This window comes from Oryx dammah, unplaced genomic scaffold (genome assembly GCF_014754425.2).
Source record: "Oryx dammah isolate SB20612 unplaced genomic scaffold, SCBI_Odam_1.1 HiC_scaffold_26, whole genome shotgun sequence".
Lineage (NCBI taxonomy): Eukaryota > Metazoa > Chordata > Mammalia > Artiodactyla > Bovidae > Oryx > Oryx dammah.
In genome coordinates, this window is record NW_024070210.1 from 70,312,245 (window position 1) to 70,331,331 (window position 19,087).

At 38.3% G+C, this 19,087-nt stretch overlaps 1 long non-coding RNA gene across 1 annotated transcript; it reads right to left on the reverse strand.

The window, feature by feature from the left end:
- Positions 1-9,336: 9,336 nt before the first annotated feature.
- Positions 9,337-12,297, reverse strand: LOC120853240. Its single transcript, XR_005718745.1, has 2 exons — positions 12,194-12,297; positions 9,337-9,678 (listed from the first exon to the last, which is right to left on the reverse strand). It is a non-coding gene; the product is annotated as an uncharacterized LOC120853240 (long non-coding RNA).
- Between the last annotated feature and the right edge of the window lie 6,790 nt (positions 12,298-19,087).

Below are 19,087 nucleotides of genomic sequence, written 5' to 3' on the forward strand. Positions count from 1 at the left end.
AATATCCTAACCCAGTCAATGATAGTGGAAAAAGACCCAATCTTGCAGTATTGGTTGAAAAATAGTTTTGCTGTCAAAAACTTATACTTGTTCGCACTGACTGATTTGGGTAACCCCAGTGGGAAGGTAAAGTCAGATAAAGTTGAGATTTGACTGGTTTTGCATGACCAATAGTCTTTCCAATTTAATAAAATAAATAGTGCCTCTATGTGTGCCTAATACATTGACATTATCTATACCAGAATGAGTTATTTTTGAAGGAACTGCAACATTATTCTGACATCATGGTAAGGAAGATTTGTGGGAAAAAAGCAGCATGTTATTATCTAGATTCATTATATTAAATGCACAGTGTAAAAAGCTGCCAGGATTAGCCCAGGTTAGGATGATAGTCCTGTCTTGCTGTTCTTGTATGATAACAATATCTCACTGTAAGCTTATGAAAGGAATCTAATGTAAAACTGTAAGATTGCAGAAAAGCATGGTCATTTAAAATTTTCTGAATTTTTAAGTCATTAGTTCTTTATGTGCATCTAAATATATCTAAATAATTTTCTTATGGTGGTTTTATAAATAATATCAGACTTTTAAAAGTAGATTTACAGAAAATGAAATAATTTTCAAGTTTTTCAAAGTTATATTTAGGAAAGTGTGTCAAGACCATCAACAGTGGTGACTTGGCATATGTCAGTATTTTAAAGTATTTTTTTTTAAACATTGCAAACTACAAATTAAGAAAAAGAAAAAAAATATATATTAATACTTGCCAAGTATTTTAGCTTTTCTAAATAGGCAGAGAAATATAGCTGGGGCACTGGCTGTCTAGAGGGAATATGATTAAGGATCAGACAACTTCCTTTGATATTTTGTGGCTCACTGACTTCTTAGAAATTTTAAAGAAATCTATGGTACCTTTCTTGTAGCTTCCCAGTGGCTCAGCAGTAAAGAATCTGCCTGCCAGTGCAGCAGACATGAGTTTGACCCTTGAGTTGAGAAGATCTCCTGGAGAAGGAAATGTCAACCCACACTAATTTTCTTGCCTGGGAAATCCCAAGGACAAGGAAGCCTGTTCATGGTGGGCTATAGTCCTTGAAGTCTCAGAGAGTTGGACATGACTTAGCGACTAAACAACAACAATGGTACATTTCTTGGAAAAATGTAAATACATGACCTCCATTTGTATATAATATACTTTCTCAGAGAGTTTATAGAATCCATGAAGTTCATTCATGAACCTTCCAAGGTTAAGAACCTGTTCTTTAAAATATTGTGGCTTTCTTGTCTGGACTTTCACTAATACAACCAAGTTGAACTTCGATTTCTTAAGAGACTTCAAGAGGAGTGGCGGGGGGTGGGGGATGGATAAAAAGGGGGAAAAAGGTAACTGTGAAGTAATGGATGCTAATTAGCTTGAATATGTTGATCCTTTTACAACGTATATTTATATGAAATCATCATTTTCCCAACCAGATTTATGAGTAAAATTCGAAGTAGGTATGAAAGAGCAAGAGGAGTACCCAGTAGTATTTATTGCTGTCATAAAGGCTGGTGGGGTTACATGTACAGAGAATCTGGCAGGAGATTCCAGAGGTACAGGAAGAGGTCTTGAGAACCTGAGTACTGAAGTACTGGGCAATGGATCTAGAAGACGATTGGTCAAGTGGAGAAAGTAGGGAATAACTAAGTAATAGGCACTGTAGATGACTTGATCTTGAACCTTGATCTTTGGAGGTAGGCAATTTCATGCATTTTCACTAATATCGGGACAAAAGGCAAGCTAGATTGAGCTCACAAGTGGGAACAAGCTTGCAATCTGGTACAGGCAGAAAAGCAGTGGTAATATAGGCCCCAAAGCATGGTAAATTTTTTAGAAAATCACATGTATTTCTCTGTGTAGTCTATATGTATGTGTTGTGCTTAGTCACTCAGTCGTGACAGTTCTTTGCAACCTCATGGAGTAGAGGTTGCCCTCCAGAGTAGTCCTCCAGGCTCCTCTGTCCATGGGATCCTTCAGGCAAAAATACTAGAATGGGTTGCCATGCCCTTCTCCAGGGGATCTTCCCAACCCAGGTATCAAACGCAGGTCTCCTGCATTGCAGATAGATTCTTTACCATCTGAGCCACCGGGGAGGCCCTGGTAGACAGAGGTACCTTTAAGAGATGGACAGGAGGAACCCAAATACATCTCTATTAGCAGGCAAATTCTAGCACAATCTAAAGTCACTCTGTGGAAGTCTTCCAGATCACTCCTCTCTCCCTAATCAAAATCTTTAGTAATGTGATTGAGAAAGATTAGTTTGAATCCTGGTAAAATTTCTGATGACCTTTAATGATCTTCATCTTTGCAGAAGATTCTCTGTGAATTCCTCAGAAGTTTCTTCAGGGATTCATGTTCTCAACTCCAAGACTTTGTGGCTGTCCTTTGATCTTGTTCTGACATCAACCCAAATGTGGAACTTCACCCTTTTTTTATTTTAACTTCACATGGACATGCTCATGCATGCACACTCAAATATTCATAAAAGTCCACATGTCAAACAAGGCTCTGTGGTATAGAGTTAACTTTACTGATGGTTTGGGGATATGAAGGTTTAATATATTTTAGTTATTCAGTTGAAAGCAAAATGTTCAAAGGTCTGTATGATAGAGACAAATGAGCACTGAATCTAGCCATTTTGCTCCATAAACCAAGCCACAGACTAGGAAATGGGCTTGTGCTTGCCCACAGGAAGAGTCACCTTTTAAAACTCATACAAAGACAATGCACCATCTACTTACCAACACTGTTACTGAGCTTATCTAGAAGTAGTATCTTTCCTGACTTTATTAAGGCTTCATATAAGCTACAGGGCTTCCCAGGTCATAAAGAATCTGCCTCCCAATGCAGGAGATGCAACAGACACAGGCTTGATCCCTAGGTCAAGAAGCTCTCCCAGAGAAGGAAATGGCAAGCACTCCAGTATTCTTGCCTGGAAAATTCCATGGATGGAGAAGCCTGGCAGGCAGGCAAGCTACAGTCCATGAGGTCAAAAAGTGTCAGACACAACTGAGCATGCATGCAGGCAGATAGGAAGTAGCGGCTCTGCCTGTGTTAGAGTCTTTAGGCCATTCTGCCAACTGCTCAGCCATTCTTGTGGAGAGTCCCCGAGGCAGAGTGCCTGGATTTGAGTCCTGTATCTGTCACATACAGCGCTTCCCTAGTGACTCAGAGGTGAAGAATCCGCCAGCCATGCAGGAGACCCAGGTTCTATCCTTGGGCCAAGAAGATCCCCTGGAGAAGGGAATGGCTACCCACTCCAGTATTCTTGCTTGGAGAATTCCATGGACAAAGGAGCCTGGTGGGCTACAGTATATGGGGTTGCGAAGAGTCAGATACAACCAAGTGTCTAACACTTTCTGCCACATACTTATTGTGTGATGAGGGGCAAATTATTTAAACTATCTGTATCTTATTTTTCTCATTTTAAAAATAGGAATAATAAAGGTCCTACTTACTTTATAGCTTCATTATAAGGGCTAAATGACACATACGCGTGTAAAATGCTTGAAACATTGTCTAGCACATAGTGCTAAAATAAATGTTCATCACTAATATTCTCCTAAATATGTCATTTTATGCAATGAATGATGATATGTTATTCACATAGTAAAATTTCTGGTAGTTTCATGTTACTGACCGAATAAAGTTCCCACACCTCCACCTGACATTTAAAGTCCACTCACCACATCCATTTGGTGTACCCTCTTTGACATATGATAAAGCCTTCACTTTAGCCACAGTGGTTTGCTCACAGACAGCCCTATCTTCCTATGTTCATTCACAACTCTAAGCCCCGCCTCAGGTTGCTGAACACACCCAATAGTACAATTCAAAGATTCATTCATCTCAGAAGAGACTTGATAGATGCATATGAAGGTCAAAGAAACTCACTCCTCAGTGGTGAGTGAAGAAATGAAGGAATAAGAGGGAAAGCCACAACTTCTTTAACTGGTAGTAAATGAGAATTTCAATAAAAGATTTTTATTGGGACATTTATCACCCTTGAATACAATACACAGTATGTCTGCTTGTAATTGAAACTACCTGGCAGATACCATATCCAGTTCCCTTTTCCAAACACTTTTCACCTAAAGTATCAATGTCTTTCCCAGAGATACATGATGAAAATGAAGATTAAATGAGGATTAAATCATCTAAAATATAAGATGTTACAAAGAGTGACATTTTAGGCTGTAACTGAGGTAGAGTGTATACTTTTTTTCCACGTTGCCTTCAAATATCACCCTTTGGGCTGTTGCTTAATTTGTCAGAATATGAGTATAGTTTGAATGTTAATTAATGAAAGAAGAAAATGTAAAAGATCAAAGGGGAAGGGCACCCTGACCCCTAGTGTTTATTTTTCTGCTCATCTTCACTGGTGGTGGCCACACTGCTACTTCCAACTATTTAATTGGTCTCTTTTCCATCCTTATGACCTAGTTCTTTCTGCTTTGTGACTATTACTTTGGTGTGAGAGAGAGGCTAAATGCCATTGATTTCTTTCTTTAATTTTGGTGATTATTTCCACGCCCAGAGGAAAAAGATCATCAGAGAAGCAAACTTAAAAGCTGCTAACAATCTGACAAGGTACTCACGTGGAGATACAGCAATGGAGAAGTTTTTTGGTGCCCATGGGTAAATGAAATAGTTGGTTTAGCTGACCTTTTGCCTCTGAAGTTGGCATCCCAGCAAAGTGTCACAGAACTAAGCAGAAGGTCTTTTTGTTCTGACGGGAGAGATGCAAAGCTATGCCACTCCTTGAAAAACACTGAGCTGGAGGGAGGAGATCTCCACTCTGAGCTCTCATTAGGTCTCTGCATCTTAGTTTATCATCTGTAAAATGAAGGGTTGGCCATTGAAATACCTGCTGAGCATGAGGCATGGTTTTAAGTGCTGGGGATTATAGCAGTGAGCCAAACTGACTTCTCTTGGGGTGCTGAAATAGGAAGCATGCAAGGGATGGAGGCAGTCAAAAAACTCATAAATTGATGCAAAAGAAGATTCCAGCTACTGATAGTGGCTGTGAAGAGAACGAAACTGAGTGGAGTGTCAGAACGTGACTGAGGGTGGATTGAGGGGGGTCTCTCCGTGGAGACTGGCATGTATGCTGTGTTTGAATGATGAGGATGAGTTATGATATAGGGAAGCAAGGTTCAGAGAGAAGTCACAGTTGGTGCGAAAAAAGACTTGAAGGCCAAAGTTAGGTTAGTGTCTTTGAGGGACTGGTAAAGAGCGAAGAGAGAGTGGCAGAGAGATGGGATTAAGGAGATGCACGTGGGCCAAGGAAGGCCTTGTTGACACTGTAAGGTGTTTGAATTTATTCTTATCATATAAACCCATTGAAGTCTGTCCAATAGAAATATAATGCAAGATGCATGTAATTTTAAATTGTCTAGTAACCACATTGAGTAAAAAGAAATAGATAAATTAGATTCAATAATGTATTATTTAGCAGAATATATTAAAAAGACTATCATTTAAACATCCCACTTAAAATTATTAAAGAAATATTATACACTCTCTTTTTGGATTAAGTCTTTGAAGTTCAGTGTGTATGTTACATTTATAGTGCATCTCAGTTTGGATGCCAAATTTTCATTGCAGATAATTGATCTGCATTGAGATTTTACAAAATTTACAATTGAAATGGCAGATTCACATACCCAAGTTGTTCCAAACATACTTCAATGCTTTCCAATAATTGAATCAAGTACCAGTTTTAAAATTTAGAATAATTGAACTTAAAAATTCATTCTTCAGTTACACTACACACTGATTATTAATAGATGCATGTGGCTAGTGGCTGCAATATTGTACAGCTCAGCATTGGAGAGTTTTAAGCAGGGAGTGACAAGATGTGATTTGCTTTAAAAGGATCACTGGTTGCTGTGTGAAGAACTGACTGTGGCAGAGAAAGCATAGGTATAGGGAACCGATTACACAGAGGTCAGCAGACATTTTCTACGAAGGGCTCCATAGTAAAAACTGGCCAGATAGTATAAATATTTTAGACTTTGTGGGCCACATAGTCTCTGTGAAAGCGTTGTATAACTGCCATTGTGACGTCAAAGCAGTCATGCTGCTGCTAAGTCGCTTCAGTCGTGTCCGACTCTGACCCCATAGACGGCAGCCCACCAGGCTCCCCCGTCCCTGGGATTCTCCAGGCAAGAACACTGGAGTGGGTTGCCATTTCCTTCTCCAGTGCATGAAAGTGAAAAGTGAAAGTGAAGTCGCTCAGTCATGTCTGACTCCTAGCGACCCCATGGACTGCAGCCTACCAGGGTCCTCGTCCATGGGATTTGTCAGGCAAGAGTATTAGAGTGGGGTGCCATAAAGCAGTCATGGGCTATACATAAAAGAAAGAGCATGACAGTGTTCCACTAAAACTTTATTGATGGACACCAGATTATGAATTTTATATAACTTCATGTCATGAGATGTTATCAGTCTTTTTATTTTTTATAATCATTTAAAGATGTGAAAACTATTCTTAGGTTGTAGGACGTACAGAAAGAAGTGGCAAGTAGAATGTGAGTTGCAGTTTGCTGACCCTCAGCTCAGAGTTTTTTGGCAGAATCCAGGTGAGAGGGGTTGGTGCTTAGAAGCTGAAGGGTGCAGCAGTGGGAGGAATATGGTTCCCATGATACTGGGCTGGACTTTCTGATAGTTTGGATGTTGGGGAAAGGAAAGGGAAAAGTCTTAAGAATGAAGGCACCAGGCTTCATTTTGAGCCTGACCAGATGATTTCTAAAGTTCTCTTTAGCTCCAACAACTTGTGATCTATGATTTTTAGGTGGAATCCGTTTTTGACCAGAGTTTGGAACGATATTCTTCCTCCTCCTTGAGTGGATGCATTCCAGTGTCTGGAAATTGTAAACCTGGGGATTTTCTGTGCTAAAGGAGTGTTATATATTTTAGCTCTTCACTGACAGCTCCATTAAGCCATTTTATAACTTTTAATTTTTGTGTTGTGGAATTTCATGGATCTTAAGACACACTTTTGTATGCATCAGCAGTATGTAGAGCTATGATCCTGTTCAGATGCATTAAACTTGCTTGTTTTAAAATAGGTTCTATGGGAATTCTCGGAGAAGGCAATGGCAACCCACTCCAGTACTCTTGCCTGGAAAATCCCAAGGACGAGGGAGCCTGGTGGGCTGCCGTCTATGGGGTCGCACAAAGTTGGATACGACTGAGCGACTTCACTTTCACTTTTCACTTTCATGCATTGGAGAAGGAAATGGCAACCCACTCCAGTGTTCTTGCCTGGAGAAGCCCAAGGACGGGGGAGCCTGGTGGGCTGCCATCTCTGGGGTTGCACAGAGTTGGATACGACTAAAGTGACTTAGCAGCAGCAGCAGCAGCATGGGAATTCTAGATCACCTAGGTCCTTCTTTCTCCTCTTTTCGTTTCATCCTATTATAGTTATCTCCTGGTGAGGATAGGTTTCATGGATTAAAACAGCAATTGATTTTGTTTTTAACTTTTATTTGAATGTATCCTTTCTCCTCAAACACATTATGCATCTCCAAAGAAACTCATAAATTATAAACTAAGCAAAAGTTAAAATTAGATCTGAGTGTGGTATAATGCCCAAAGGAAACTATTTGAAAAGGTAACAAGCTGTCAAAAAACAATTTGTATGGTTAAAAGCCACACTGTTAGATGCTGTTAATGGAGTATCTGAAATGATTATTTAGGCATTGGTTGCTTATTATGTCTCTGTGGCAACTAATCAGTATGTTTCTTTGGAAGCCTGAGAGACTCAAAATTCGGCACGTATAATACCAGGGAAGTGTGTAATAGAATGTGTTTTTCCACATCAAACAAACCGTACCTCTTGTTGCTTCAGATTTTAATAATTCTCCACCCCTCCCAAATTGTCATTGGTGCTGATTGCAAGAATAAAGACTAGTTCCTTCAGTGAAAGGATCATAAAGTCAATCATGTGGATAAAATTACTGAGCCATCCAGCCAGCTGGTCTCTATTTGGCTCCACTTTGGTTCATTAGTTTATGGGGTGAATTCACTCCATATTTAAGGAAAGCAAAAACGGCATCAAAACTAGTTTGTAATTAATTGCAGCTTTTTAGAAAGGAATGCATTGGCAAATGGAGAATATGCACTGTCAGGTCTTGATTTCTGATTATGTTATGAATCTGTTTGAAATGTAGCTTTCTTTTGTGTTTATGTTAACGCTGGGTACAGGTTAGGTACTTTTTCAGACCCTTACCACTATAATCTGTGTTTTAAGAGCTTCTCTGCACAACTTCAAAAACTTTAAAATAACACATTATTGGTTAGATGGAGCCTGTACGTTTCCAAACAATGTTAAGAGTCATTTGGTTGCCAGGCCATATAATCTTGGCGCCTGTCTCATTGTATTGTCATTGAGGTGATTAGACCGGCTTGTGCAACTGTAAGCTGACATTGAAATGACTATACATCACAAAAACATCGTGGTTTCCATGCTTTGTTAGTGGCAAAATGGTTGATGTTAATTACTCAGGCATTTAATGGACCCAGAAATAACACATACATGATCCTCTTGATTTGGAAACCTTTTATAAAAGGACATAAAAGCAGTCAAGCAACTCTGGAGCTGTGCCTCTGTACTTCTAACTCCTTGTAATAATGGCCAAAGTAAGTGCAAAAGACACAGATGCTTTTAAACAAAGGGAACCCAGTAGGACGGAGCACTAATATTTAATGCTACCTCTCATAAACACAGAAAGGAAAAATCTGTTGGAATGAAGAAGCCAAATGTCATAAATATGCCTCCCCATGTCAAAGACTGGAATTAGTTCTCATAGAGCACAACAGGCAAAGGCAAAACAGAACTTCACTTGGCTACTTATGGTGGAAACAATCCACTCCAGACTAAGTCGAGCCACTGACAAGAGCATTGCTTTGGAAGTGATGGATGTTCAGGATATAAGCCTGATGTGCATCAAGAGCATGAGCTCAGAATGTGTTTGGGGAGATGCCCAACCATGCAAATCTCTGCCAGATGTCATGAGACCCAAGGACTACAGAATTCACCAGGATCCTTGTACCTCCTTTGGAGCATCTCATCCCCTTTATCTCTCCAAATCCTACTCCATCTGAACTTGCAAAAAACAACCCATAAATTGAAAGTTAAAGAAAAAGTCAGTAACTTGCAAAAAACAACCCATAAATTGAAAGTTAAAGAAAAAGTCAGTAACTAGAAAAATGAATTTGTTATAAATGAGTTTTCAATTCCTTTGTCTCAGATCAGGAGACTGAGGTCTAGAAAAAAGAAAATGGTGAAGTAACTTGCTCAAATTATGTATTTACTTGGTTGGTTGGGGTTAACAGCAGAACATTTTACAAAATGCTTTTAATGAGTTTTAACTAACTCTCAAAAAAATTTTACCAAGTAACTAGGAAAGGTATTATCTTCAAAATATTACAGGTAAAAGAACTGAAATTCAAAATATTACAGGTAAAAGGACTAAAATTCCAAGAGGTAAAATGATTTGCCCAAGACCAGATAGCTAGGAAGTCATGATTCTTTAGAATTAGCTCTTTTTGACTCTGAACTTTCCATCACTGCAAATTGTCTCCAGATTTAAGTTCCGTTTTCTTCCCATGTAGAAACCAAACGTAATGGAAAGCTGAAATAAAGACAAAAATGAAGAAAGAGGAATGAAATAAAAAAAGGAAACAGTACCATTACCTTTGTGTCTGATTCCTCAGATGATAGTTTTCTCAATTAGAGTTGATATACTGAATCCCACCTGAACAGACCAAAGGAGGAGAAAAGCCTAGGATTTTGGCAACAACACTTCATAGAAGGGCTACTGTTTATACTCTTAGAACTTATTTTTCTTCTTTTCCATTTCCTCAAAATTTCCCCTCAAAATTAATGGAGGCTCAAATAGAGTAAAAAATGAATTGTTGCTTTTACAAAATGACGTAGATCCCTAAGAAATGTATCATGTCAGAATGCAATTTTAATGGCCTAAGTTATATAAATGACACATAATAAAACATTATAATTACCTGTTATTTACATATGTGGTCTAAGAATTACTTTAATTGGGAGCAGGATTAACAATTTTAATCACTTTATGAAATATTCATGAGCATTCATAAATCCCACAAGGTATTTCTTTAAAGAATTAATGATATTTAATGTCTTTCCACAGAATTTAAGGGCAGAAAAACCTGATTAGGTAGGTCAGTATAAGTTTTCTGAAGTTACTGTCATTCTCCCTAAAGAAATGGCTGCTACACATTGCTTTTAACTGTCAGATCTGTCTGTTGTTACACATGTGATTTTTTTTTTTTGCTTTTAATAATGAACCAGATTCTCCCATCATAGTCTATTGGACATGACAACAACAGTAACAAGAATATCTTTACAGATGAACAGCACTTATACTTTCAAAACATTCATTCTGATATCAAGGGCAGGAAATCCACTGGTTGTTTTTCCACAGCCACTGTGTAGGCCACTCTGAGCTCCAGGTGGAGGGAGTATGTAGAATCTTAGGGCAAGGTTTGAAACTACTTCTCTCTGTAGTGGAAGAATCAAGATGAAATAGTTGGAGTTAGAAACTTGCATGATGAGCATACACCACACGTATGCAGTTGCACTGAAGGATCTTCTTAAGTCTTAATCCACCTGCCCAACCCCTACAACTTCTCTGGAACCCAGCAAGGAGATACTGATTGCATTGAGGACTAAAGTAAAATAAATGAGATAATTAAATTTTAACATGTTGTCAAGGAGGTATTACTGACAAAATGGGGAGAGGTAATAGATAGAAAGGGAATCTTAAGGATGGAGTAAAAGAAATGGTGAGAATGATTGAATGTATCCAATTAGGTACACAGGGTGCTCAACAAATATCAACGTTTATTATCCCTTTGAGCATATTTATAGACCTACTCAATGAAAGGTATTTGGTTCTGCTTTTGGAAACTTCGGCAGTTCTATTTTTGGAAGTACTGTTGCTTTGGATAATCTAGACCACTGTTGCTAGGCTAATAGGAATTGGTTACTTAGAATCCTGTTACTCCTGAGCGAGCTGGGAAGTTGGATTCCCAAGTATGTAAAGTAGAGGACAAGAACTTGGACTAATAAGGGCAGATACTTAATGAAACACTAGAGTGGTGGTTGTTGTTGTTCAGTTGCTCAGTCATGTCTGACTCTGCGACCCCTTGGGCTGCAGCACACCAGGCTTCCCTGTCCTTCACCATCTCCCAGAGCTTGCTCAAATTCATGTCCATTGAGTCAGTGATGCCATCCAACCATCTTGTCCTCTGTCATCCCCTTCTCCTCCTGCCTCTAATCTTTCCTAGCATCAGGGTCTTTTCCAATGAATCAGCTCTTCGCATCAGGTGGTCAAAGTATTGGAATTGCAGCTTCAGCATCAGCCCTTCTAATGAATATTCAGGACTGATTTCCTTTAGGATTGACTGGTTTGATCTCTTTGCTGTGCAAGGGACTCTCAAGAGTCTTCTCCAACACCATAGTTCAAAGGCGTCAATTCTTTGACACTCAGCGTTCTTTATGGTCCAACTCTCACATCCATACACGACTACTGGAAAAACCAAAGCTTTGACTAGATGGACTTTTGTTGGCAAAGTAATGTCTCTGCTTTTTAATACACTGTCTAGGTTTGTCATAGCTTTTCTTCCAAGGAACAAGTGTCTTTTAATTTCATGGCTGCAGTCACCATCTGCAGTGATTTTGGAGCCCAAGAAAATAATTCTGTCACTCTTTCTATTGTTCCCCCATCTATTTGCCTTGAAGTGGTGGGACCAGATGCCATGATCTTAGTTTTTTGAGTGTTGAGTTTTAAGCCAGCTTTTCCACTCTCCTCTTTTACCTCATCAGGAGGTCAAGTAGGGACCACTAAGAGGAGATATTTAATGAAACACCTGAGTGAACAGGGCTATTATTGGCTATTAGTGGTAAAGAATCCACCTGCTAATGCAGGAGCTGCAGGAGATGCAGGTTTTATCCCTGTGTCAGGAAGATCTCCTGGAGGAGGAAATGGAAACCTACTCCAGTATTCTTGTCTGGAAAATTCGAGGAACAGAGGAGGCTGGCAAGCTGCAGTCCATGGGGTTGCAAAGAGCTGGATATGATTGAGCAAATGAACATTCATGTGCTATTACCTTTATGGTGGGCAGAGACACTTTTTCTTGCTGCAGAGTTGGGAAATATGGAAACAGATACATTCTTGGAGAAACTTGTATGATTTATCCCAATTTCTTGCTGTGATGACCTTCAAAGTGCAAGTAAAAGATACATAAATCTATAAATCTTTGTATATATATAAATATATAAAATATTACTGATTTTGAATTTTTAAAACCATGTTAGATGACTTTATCAAAGACTTAAAAATTAAAATTAGTGATTGCTTTCTGAAGAATATATAGGACATTTGGAAACTAGCAAAATATGAAAAAGTAATATGAAAAATTATCCAGAATTTCTCCCATTGAGAAAAAGGTCACTATTAATTTTATTGTGTTTTTCTGTTATGCTTTTTATGCACTAAAATATATTAAATTTTATAAAAAAGCTAAAATAATATCTAGACTGTTGACTGAAATCCAACCCAGTTAGGTTTAGAATGGAAAGGATAGATCTCTTTTCATATTGCAAGTTAAAAAACAAAAACAAAAACTTTGAACTGGTTCCATTTTTTGGTTATTTGGATAGTTACCATTATAAATGTTAAGTAATATATTTTTTCAATTTCTTTCTATCTTTATCAACTTTAAAAATGCCTGATGACTGATCAGTACATTTTACCTCTATGCTTGCTTTCTGGTAATTTGTGCTGTAATATTATAGCTTTATTTTGTGATTTACTAACTTCAGGCATTGTCTAAGGAGATGAGATTTTGTAGATTTTTTGGCTATATTGTTACTTTTACCTTTATAAGGTTTACAACGTTTATATTTTATTGTATGAAATGAAAGTGAAAGTGTTAGTTGCTCAATTGTGTGCGACTCTCTGTGACCCCACAGGCTTTAGCTTCTGTTCATGGAATTCTCCAGGCAAGAATACTGGAATGAGTTGCCATTCCTTTCTCAGGGGATCTTCCTGACCCAGGGATCACACATGGGTCTCCTGCATTGCTGGCAGATTCTTTACCATCTGAGCTACCAGGGAAGCCCTTTCTATTTTACGGTTAATGGTTACTATGACTTCATGCTTTGTTTATAAGTTGAGACTAAAACTTTAAGATTACTAAAACAGCCTTTATAATATTATCATTATGTGACTATTACTCATTGTAAAACCAAATGATATAAATGGATGCATAGAAGAAGAAATGCAGTGAGTGTTAAGTCATCAGACTCCTGTGAAGGAAAATGTTCTTAGCATAAGTCAAGAATGGGCAGTGGAATCTCTTACAACACTTGTGAATTTTCTTCACTTCCTCTCATTCATACTCAGTTGCTTCTGTTTCTTTATGTCTTGGGTCATCAGTTTGTATTCTATTTCATTTTCCTGGGATATCCTTCTCAGTATATAGTTTTTATGGGAGTGGCTTGGGTAGTAAGTTTTCCTAGTCGTTGCCAGAGTTACAGTTATATTTTGGGTTGTTTTGCTTTTATACTTGAGAATAAAATTATGGGTTCATTTCTTCTCAGACCATTAGAAGAATTGTTCCATTATTTTACAGCATTCAAAGAGAATTTGAACTATCATACTTTCATGCTAATCTTTTTTTTTTTTTTTAAGTCTCTTTGGTTCATAGAATTTTCTCTCTTTCTAAAAAGCTACTTCCTTTACCCTTTTGCTCTTCTCTGCCTCTCAGTTTCCTGCTAGGTAGATGTCAGAAAGTCATATCTTTTAATATTTACTTTTTTTGGTTTTCCTCTTAGTTCTAGAAAATTCTCTCAACTCTGTATTCCTGATCACCACTTTGGTTATTGCATCATTTTTTTCTCCTTTAGTTTATAGAACAAAGTTAGTTTTGTCATTCATATTTCTGATATCTTTTTATGGTCAAGAACAATTTAATTGCTCTTCTTGGGCTTCCCAGGTGGCACTAGTGGTAATGAACCCATCTGCCAGTGCAGGAGACACAAGGGACATGAGTTCAATCCCTGAGTCAGGAAGATCCCCTGGAGGAGGAAATGGCAACTCATGCCAGTATTCTTGCCTGAAGAATGCCATGGACAGAGGAGCCTGGCAGGCTATAGTCCATAGGGTTGCAAAGAGTTGGACATGACTGAAGTGACTTAGCATGCAGCACGTGTATTGTGGCCTATCCTGGTTTTATGGGTGTATTCACGTATTTAGTGTCTTTGAAGACAGTAATTAGAATTAAAAAAAATTATTTCCCAGTTTGTACAAAGGTCACATTTTTTGTTGTTTATTTTCATCCTTCCCTTTCATGTCACTGTCTTTCCTCAAATGGCTACTGGTCCTGGATTGTCAATTCATATTTATGAATGATGACCAGTTTAATTGATGTAAATGAATTCCATTTACTCTGTAGCTGTAGAGTGTAAGCATACCTTGATATTATGATTTTGCTGTGTTTTCTCTAGCGAAATCCAGGAGGATACAAAGAGAAGGCAGGAATGAGATTTGCAGTAGACACAGATTCCTGTAACTGGAGCAGACGTGGAGCCATAGCCAGAACACTGCATCATACAAATGAGGAATAGGCAGACGGGTAAGAGATTCTTCAAAAAACAATTCTGATTTTTCCTTCTCATCCATAGTTATATTTATAAAGGAGCATTTAAAATTTTTTCAAAACCACATTGATTTTGCCTTGCATATGAATTTGTCTTTATGGAAGGTAGTGCTGAGTTGGCAAAACACTCTGGGGTTGATGTGACTTTTCACTGGCCACTGACATTTCTCACATCGTTTCATTCACTTTCTCAAAATCTGCAGTCTTGGCTTTTATTCTAATGCTAATCTCTGCCACGTTCTCCACTGTTTTTGTAAGAATACATTTTCAAAATAAAATTTAAGAGACATCAGTGTCTAAGGGAGAACACAGACATAGAGCCTGTGCGATGACCATTGATTTCCCAACTTCTAAAATATAAAAATAAATTGCTTATGGTGAGAGGCCAAGTTTTTTTTCAAACTTATGTTGCATACTATTGTGGGTTTCTAGTCTCACTCTTAGAAGTAGCAATTAGGCATTTTACTTACAAATTATGTTAATATTTCTCTTATCATTGGACCCCCCAAAAGAGTCTCAGAGGCTTTGCATGAGGGACAGAGACTATAGATTTGAGTCCTGGCTTAGTCATGCATCAGCTGCTTTATTTTTCATACATTTTTAACTGTTAGGAACTTCAGTTTCCTTACTTGTGAAATGATTATTTAACGGCACTTATCTTACGTGCTGTGCTGTGTGCTTAGTTCACTCAGTCTTGTCCGACTCTTTGCAACCCCATGGGTTATAGCCTGCCAGGCTCCTCTGTCCATGGACTTCTCCAGGCAAGAGTACTGGAGTGGGTTGCCATGTTCTCCTCCAGGGGATCTTTCCAACCCAGGGACTGAACCCAGGTCTCCTGCATTGCAGGCAGATTCTTTTACCATCTGAGCCATCAGGGAAGCCCAAGAATACTGGAGTGGGTAGCCTATCCCTTCTCCAGGGGAACTTCCAGATCCGGGGCTCCGGCACTGCAGGCAGATACTTGACTGTCAGAGCCGCCAGGGAAGCCTCGAGTTTATTGTAAGACTAGCATTTAATTCTTCAATTGAAATACATGACCCAACAGAATTATGGAAACTGAATCACTTAAGAGGATACTGCAGCCTATAAAATATATGTACCATTCTGCAAAGTTTGGAAGTTTAATCATTATTCTGAAATTGTAGCATGAAGAAAAGTGGAATGCTATGAGTATTGTTTTAGATTTTTATTAATTTAACACATTGTTAAATGAGATTTTCTTTTTATCTTAGTGTCTTGGTTGTAATCTGAAAGCTGAGGATATCAGCGATAAATGTTTCACATTCTAAGGAAAGGTTTAAGGCTTAACTGTCCAGGACTAACTTTTCTAGTCTATAGAACAGAATTCTACAGACTTCTGAGAGATTGAGGATATGTTTATTAACATAGCTCTATGATTGAGATATAATTCACATAAATACAATTCATCAGAGTAAAGTGTACAATCCAGTGGCTTTTAATATAGTCAAATAGTTGAGAAACCATTACAAGAATCAATATTAAAACATTTTCCTTATCCACAAAAGAAACTCCTCACCCCTTAGCCATTACCTACTCCCTACTGCTCAGTCCCTAGGCAACCACTAATCTACTTTCTGCTGCTATAGATTTGCCTATTTTGGATGTATCATACAAATGGAATCATACAATTTGTAATTTTTGACTACCTTCTTTCACTTAGCATAATGTTTTCAAGTTTTATCCACATTGTAGCATATATCAGTACCTCTTTTTATTGTCTAATAATATTCCAGTGTATAGATATATTATTTTATTTATCTATTCATTAATTGATGGACTTTTGTGTTGGTTTTACTTTTGGTTATTATAAATAGTGCTGCTATAAATGTTTGAATACAAATTTTTGCATGCACATATATTTTTATTTTCTCTTGGTTGTATACCTCAAAGCAGAATTACTGATTAGTATGGTATTAATAACTCTATATTTAACCTTTTTAGACTGTTTTCCAAAATGGCTGAACCATTTTACACTCCCACTAGCAGTATATGAGAGTTCCAGTTCTTCCATATTCTTGCCAACACTTGTTATTAACTGCTCTATTGATGATAAACACCCTAGTAAGTATGAAGTCGTATCTCATTTCAGTTTTGATATATACTTCCAAGATAGTTAGTGATGTTGGATATTTTTTCCTGTGCTTATGAGTCATTTGTATGTCTTCTTTGAAAAACTGTCTATTAAGATTTGTTGCCTATTTTTTAATCAGTTGTCATTTTGTAGTTAAAAAAAAAGTTTGTGTTGTTCCCAGTTTCCCCTAGCCATGTGAAATAGCTTCAAAAGAATGATACACAGACATTGGGGATATCTGTTGTATCATTCCCCAGCTTCTGAAACTTCAGGTCCAGAACCAACATTGAGTTGGAAAAGATCTTGGAGAGAGATCTGTGTTAGGACTGGCTTTTACTTGGAGAATCTGAGGGGCTCTGAGACTGAGTTTTCCTCAGGGTCTCTGTTGATGGCTAGAGCCATTGAGAAAGTCCCCTGCACATGAGTGTGGCTTTGTAGTGTGTTATGGTCTGAATGTTTGTATTCCCCATCCTCCAAAGTTCATATGTTGAAACCCTATTATAATCCCTGATGTAGAGTATTAGGAGGGCCTTTGCGAGCTGATTGGTCCTGAGGGTAGAGCCCTCATGAGTGAGATTAGCACCTTATAAGAGAGGTCAGGACAGTTCCCTTGCTGCTTGCGTTGTGAAAGGTTAAAATGAGAAGTCTGCAATCCAGAAGAGGGCCCTCACGCAACCGTGCTGGTACCCTGGTCTTGGACTTCTTAGCTTCCAGGACTGTGAAAAATAAAGTTCTGTCATTTATAAGCCATGCATTCTAAGATACTTTGTTTCAGCAGCCCGAATGACTAAGACATGGGGGCAGGAGTCATAGGAATTAGAATCAAATTAAAAACTGAGGCAAAATCAGAAGCAGTTAGCCCAAGCATGTATTGCCTGTACAGTGATGGGGCAGTACTTACGTCCCTGCCTGGGGATATCCAGAGTCCCAAAAGCAGTCCATGAAATGGTGTGTAGAGAAAGGACCACGTTATATAAGCGCTGATCAAGAAAATCTTTGTCCTTTCCACTTATTCCCCTCCTCAGACTGCTTCCTACCCTCATTTTCCCACTTCTTGTATTCAAGTTGCAAGTCTCGCATGGACTAGGGAGAGGAGAAAGCTTTGAAATGGTTCAAGTTTTGAGTTAAATTGGATTGGATATTTTCACACCTGAAAATAATACTGTTCGGATACCTAAGTGACCACAAAAGCCACAGGGGACTGCCCGAGATATTTTCCAAGAAAGCAGAAAGATCTAACAGAGAATTTCTTAAAATAGTAGTAGAAAAGGAGAAAACTAATTTTTGATTATAGTCCATCATGTCTAGTCTGTTTAATATAGACACACATGCACACACATACATGTACCAACATATTTTCTCAGTGATGTATTCTTCCTAGGTTGATGAAATATGTCTAAGCCCTTTGGTCTACACATCATAGTAAATAGTGAAATGAATGCAGTTGTATGGAATTTCCAATCATAGGACACAGAGCAGTGGTGGGGTCAGGGAATAGAAGCCAGGTTTCTGACTGGCAACTTATAACTGGATTATGCAACATATGATTTGGAACTCTTTCTAGGGCTGTCAATATTATCAGTGACTCTAATAATTGATTGTTTGGTTCATCTGTGTGTGTGCTTATTTGCGATGTTGTGTCCAACTCTTTGTGTCCCACAGACTGTAGCCTGCCAGGCTCCTCTGTTCACGGGACTTTCTAAGCAAGAATACTGGAGTGGGTTGCCATGCCCTTCTCCAGAGGATCTTTCTGGCCCAGGGGTCAGGCCTATGCCACCTGCATCTCCTGCAATGGAAGATGGGTCTTTACCACTGAGTCACTTGGGAAGCCCTTGTTTGGTTTATATTATGTGATTAAAGATCTTCATTCTCCTGGGAGATCTCAGATCTTTTAGTAACAGTTAATTTGATAAGTAAAAACATTTAGTAAACAAAATGCTTCTTTGAAATAATAAGATATGCGGAAACTATTTTCAAATTCATGTTTTAAAATAAACAACATATTAATTGCAGGGAACCAATTGTTTGGGTCGCAGACTCTTAGATGACAGACTGGAGTGACAATATGGGTCAGTCCCAGAGAGTTTGAGCTCTGGGTTTTGGTCATGTCAGGCCCAAGATCAAGAGAAAGTAAAAGTACTGAAAAGCTTGGCATAACATCTTAGAGAGGCAGAGCACGGAGGCCCTTCACACAAACAGAACAAATCCTTTTCAGTGCTTTTAGACCTTAACAAACATGGGGTGATGTG